Source organism: Quercus lobata, chromosome 9, assembly GCF_001633185.2.
Source record: "Quercus lobata isolate SW786 chromosome 9, ValleyOak3.0 Primary Assembly, whole genome shotgun sequence".
Lineage (NCBI taxonomy): Eukaryota > Viridiplantae > Streptophyta > Magnoliopsida > Fagales > Fagaceae > Quercus > Quercus lobata.
The window spans coordinates 31,788,598-31,794,285 of record NC_044912.1 but is presented as its reverse complement, the minus strand read 5'-3'; the positions used below and the strand labels follow the sequence as shown (position 1 = coordinate 31,794,285).

General features: G+C 39.6%; 1 pseudogene; it reads right to left on the bottom strand.

Annotated features, from left to right (window-relative positions):
- Window positions 1–3,188: 3,188 nt before the first annotated feature.
- LOC115959634 lies at window positions 3,189–4,970 on the bottom strand (annotated as a pseudogene).
- Between the last annotated feature and the right edge of the window lie 718 nt (window positions 4,971–5,688).

Genomic DNA, 5,688 nt, shown 5'->3' with positions numbered 1-5,688 from the left:
AATTTGCGGCCCATGCCCTTGCTACATGATGGCCCACGGACTACGGCCCACGCCGGGTAATAACTAATGCCGAGGACAACCTCCTGCCCGGCCGCGTACGGGATACCTAAGGAGAGGGAATAAAACAGAACCAAGGCCTTGCATGGTCCTCGGACTCAAGCCTATGGGGAAACCAAGTATAAAACTATTATTATTACAAGTTATGGACTGAACCAAGGCCTTGCATGGTCCTCGGACTCAAGCCTATGGGGAAACCAAGTATAAAAATTATTATTATTACGAGTTTTGGATAGAATCAAGGCCTTGTATGGTCCTCGGACCCAAACACGGCATCAAGCCTCCAGTTCTCTCCTCGGCCAGCATGGGTAATCATTACTTTTCACTGGTCGGCCTTATTGGGCCAAACACTTATATTAGAGTTATGGCAACATCTTTTTATTATCAAGTATTTTGGTCTTAGTTGTCATCGGTTTAGATACTTTCTCATTGAGCCGAGTAGCATTTACCAATATACAAAAACATAAACGGAATATGCAAAATGAAATAATAAACACTTTTATTAATATAAGAGATTATTACAATGTACAAAAAAGGGCTCAAACAAGCCTATACAAAAGGAGGACTGCTGAAGCAACGATAACATTCGCAGTACAGAGAAGTAAGCAGTCAGGCTTCTTTTAAACTCATCTTCAAGGTCTCTTCAGTCTCTGCCTCAACATTGCTCATATCATGATAAGAACCTTCTTCGGAAAAGGATGAAGAACAAGGGAAAGGAATCGAAGGAGAAGGAAGAAGAATTGAAGGAGAAGGAAATAGTAAGGAAGAAATCAATGAAGAAGATGGAGGAGATGGATGAGGAAGATGGAGGACATGAGTAAAGAAGGAAGAGAAGAAGAGAGAAGAGATGAAAAGAAAGAAAAGGAGCAAAAGAGGGAAAAGAGAAGGCACCAAGGCGGAACTGGTGCTGGGAAGACTATAAGAGGAAGGTAGAGGAGGGCACCAAGGAGCAAAAGAGGGAGAAGCAGAAGCACTTAGCCCCTACCTCAGCCCTGACTCCTAACACGTTGGTGCCATATTAGGTACGCTCGTGAGGAGCCGGGTGGTGCTGATATTGGGTATTCTCGACTCAGTCACGCCAAGAGTTCGGTGTGGTGAGCCCCTGCTTCGGATTTTGGCTAAAAGAGAGGCGGGACGGATCTTAAGTCTGCGCCACCCTTGCCCTGATTGAGCCATTTCAAGTTTTATCAGAATATGGTGTCTAGAGGAGGGGCATGATTTTTTCATCATTTGTTGCGATCTCAGAAGAATAGAAGGGAGTTAGTACGAAAGTGATGGCCTCCTGCTTGCCTTCTTATAGGAAGAGCAGAACGGATGGCATTAAATGCATTCAACCTTCCTAAAGAATCTGAAGAAAAAAGAGGCGTCCGTTCCACTTCTCCACCTTATCAAATGAGCCGCTGGATATAAATGAGCCTCATTAAGGGGAATTCATTAAGGGCGCGTCTGGGACATCCAAGCGGAAGGAGCAGATTCCGAGCGGATTAAAAGGAATCCCTCAAAAACCGCCTGACTTCCTGAGAAACCGCTCACATAAATGCGGGATCAAGCTAAATGGGCCATATTAAGGGCCCGGGTTTGCCAAAACCCTCCTTTCCAATCCGGAATTCGGATAGAAGGGTTTTGAGGGGCTATTGTGGGGCCCAACAATTCGTGGACCAGGCCCATTTGCCCTTAGAGAGTCCGAGGGCCCAATCCGAGGAGAACTGTGGCCCAAGCTCCATGACGCCGAGCACGGACCAATTTTTGGGAGGCAGCCGAGGACAGTCTAGTCCTCGGCAGGCCCATAATCCGCCCAGAATAAAGGGATAAATTCGTAAGGAAATCCAAAATACCTTGGGGCGATTACCCTAAATACCCTTCTGGATAAGGCCCAATGCCTGACAGAACCGTACTCTGCAGCTTTATCAAGTCATCCCCAACAATTCCGGGATTAGACTGATGGGACCAATGTCAGTATTTGTAAAGACTGACCCTACACGTGGACGAAGGACATCGAATGCACGCTAGTATAAAAGGAGAAGTAAGTGAATCTAGTTAGGGGGAAAAAAAAGAAAGACTTCATGAATAAGATCGCCGGAACGATCCATGCACAGAACGGAGAAGGTCCTCCGTTGGACAGCCGGAAAGGATCACAAGGGTCCTCGGATCAAGTCCGAGGAGCCCATTCTCAGAAGTGGCAGCATGGCGGGGCTTTAAACGTTTAGGCCCAGTCCATTTTCCACAGGGACCTTTCTGAAATCCAGACCGGACCATTGCCCCGTGACCAAGCCCAAGCTTTTCAAGCCCACTCTCTACAAATCGTATTGTGAGGGATCTCTCCCGCGTGAACCCAAAAATGTCACTGGGCCGCGCAGGAATCGTGTCCTTACAAACAATTTTTTCAAAAACTTAAGGTATTAAAAAATAAATAAATATAATATTTTATCCATTATTCTAATAAGATTGGTACACAAAAAACAACGCAGTTATTATACTTATTAGTGACTTGCATGTGACGTCATATACAAACTATAAAATGTAATTCCATATTTACATCTTACTCGATCGATCTAATAGATGTTATATATGGAGAAAAGGAATAAGATTGATACATATATTATTTTAGTGATTAACACTCATTAACCCATAAATGTGCATATAATATGTGCAAAGAGTTCAAGGTAAAGTCAAAGTGTTCTCTACTTTATGAGTTATTCTAGAATCAAAAAATTTATTGCACATCTTTTTCACAACTATCCTATGTCCATGATAGACTATAATTAATTGTCTATCGCTTTCACGTGACCTACTACTTTTTCTTCACCACGTATAATCAGTTACGTAGGATAGTTGTGAAAGAATGTATGGTAAAGGTTCTAATCATAAAATTATTGCTACTTTATTGTGAAAATCATTAGGTAAATTATCAATGTGCATAATTTATTCGCACAAATTAATGGGTAAAATATCAAATGGCATGAAAATGTTTTCGAAACATAGAAGGTTCTGCTCTTATTAAAGTGGAAGGCTAGAAGTTCCCTTACATTGATTCCAACAAAAGAAAGAAGAAATTGCATATTTGAAAACCAAACAAGCAAATGAAGAAAAATTACATTATTAGCACAACGGTGAATCTCTTAATAGACTGATCAAGGAGAGTACGGTATTGCAACAAGCTCGAGAGGAACTTTCTTAAACATAGTGACTGCATTAACTTCAGTCATGTCGAAGTCTTTCCCTGCATTAGAATTAGGCAACTTCCAATCAAACCAGCATAAAGGGTTGGCAATGACATATTCTGCTATAACAACACCAAATGAAATTCCTGGGCACCCCCTTCTCCCACCTCCAAATGGATTAATTCAAAGTCTAGTCCTTTGAAATCAACTTGATTGTCTTTGAATCTCTGTGGGATGAACTCTTCTGGCCTATCCCATATTTTTGGGTCCCTTTGGATTGCGAATACATTGATAAACACTCTTGTTTTGGACGGAATATCATAACCTCCAAATTTCACACATGCTGATGTTTCTCGAGGTACCAATAAAGGAAGTGGTGGATGCAGCCTCATATTTTTTTGAGGATGCATTTCAAGTAATCCATTTGACTAATATCTTCCACTTCTATATGTGACTTTGTACCTACTACTCTTCTTATCATTTCTTGTACTCTCTTCATTATACTTGGGACTTCTTATGAGCCCTGCCATTTCCCACTCCAAAGCTGTTGAAGTAGTATCATTCCTCCGACAAACATGTCCTGAAATTTTTTAGAAACTTTTTTTTATGAAAAAGAAAGACAGTTTATCTTTTGACAATTTTTTATATTTCACATAAAATTAGTATCAAAATTTTTTAAAAATTGTATATTAACAAATGCCTTGAAAGCACCCATTAATTTGACCCTTAAACTATAAATGGATGTGTTGAGCATGTGCAAATGTGTTTCTTTGTCTATGCCTGTGTGTGCGCATGGATGCTCATAAGAGAGAGAGAGAGAGAGAGGAGTGCTTTGACATTCTTATGAGTGAGCTCAAGATCAAGCTTGCCACTCTTCGAAGCTCGAGCAGATTATCCACAAAATCATTCTTATTAAGTAAACCATGGTCACCTTTCATTATCATATGTTCTTGAACCACTTGATCAAGAAAAACATCTATTTCTCCAAAAGTGGAATTTAAACATGGTCTAAATCCTGTTAGAACATCAATCCACCTCAAAGAAGGGAAAAAATCTCCCAAACTGAATGCTGCAAGTAGCACCGTCACCCTTCTTGGTAGTCCTCCAATCTTGCTCTGACCATCATCTTTAAATTTTTGTCCAAATACACATCTAGTGACTATGTTTTTCAAGGTTGCAATTATTATTTCACTTAGGTTGATAGAAGCCCCTTTTAAGCATGAGTCACGTATCATTTTTATTGTTGCTACAACTTCTTCTTCCTTTATGTAATGGAAAGATTGCACTCTTTCAAGGCTCAAAAGTTCATGGACACAAATTTTCTTAGCTTGTCTCCAATACTCACCATATTGTGAGAATGCTACTACATCTGTGGATCCATAAAATAAGAAATTGGCAGCCATGGTTTTAGGCCGGTTCGAGAAAATTGTATCATTTGTCTTCATGATTTCTTTGGCCATATCTGCAGCTGACACCACGACTATTGGAGCACAGCCCAAGTCTAAGAACATTATAGGGCCATACTTCTTAGATAGGGCATGAAGGGAACGGTGTGGGAGTGTGCCTAGTTGGTGAAGGTTACCAATAATTGGAAGCTTTGGTGGGGGTGGTGGAAAATTGGGTTTGTCACTTCTAAAAAGCTTGAAAATGTAAACAAAAGAGACGAGTAAGACAATAAATAAGAGGGCATGAAAGGGTGTTTTGTGTACGTAGCTCCAGCCATGATTGTTGTAACAATGGTAGAAGAGCCATTTCCTCTCAACGCAAGTGTTTTTCATGATGCAAATAACAACCCAGCTCTCTAGTATTATGGAAAACTTTTCGAGTTTCACCTTCTCTAGTTAATTGTGTAAATTAATATGTAAAATAATAACCTGTGGAATAAGTCTTTTAAGTTTTAATATGTGAAATGACTAAGCAATTTTGGCATATTTTGCATGTGCATTTGAAATGCAACCGTTAATTGAGTACGTTAATTGACATAATTAATTAAATAGAATAAAAATTGTTGATAAGTCATTTATCACTTCACATCTTTTGCACTATTTGGCGGGCCTCATTTTCCAAAAATATTATTGTAATACTCTTCGGCGTAAAATATGAAGTGATTTGTCCTTTGGGTGATTTGAAAAGGGAGTTCTCAAAAATTAATGCATTTATCATTTTAACTTCTTGTTAGTGTGTGTTTCGTTAGTCTATTTTTCGTTAGTTTTCCATTTGCAATTAAGGATGAGGTAGAAAATAACTTCAAGAAAATAATTTGTTTGATTCTCTTATTTTCTTAAAGTTAATTTTTACCTTATTTTTAAGCAAATAAGATTTCCAAAACATAAACCTACCTAAACACACACTTATATTCAGGGGCAGAACCAGAGGGGGGCAAGAGGGGGCACCTGCCCTCCCTGACTCCACCTAAAATGTCTTAAGTAAAGTTGATTTAGCTCCTAACAGAATAGAAAAGCAAAGAAAT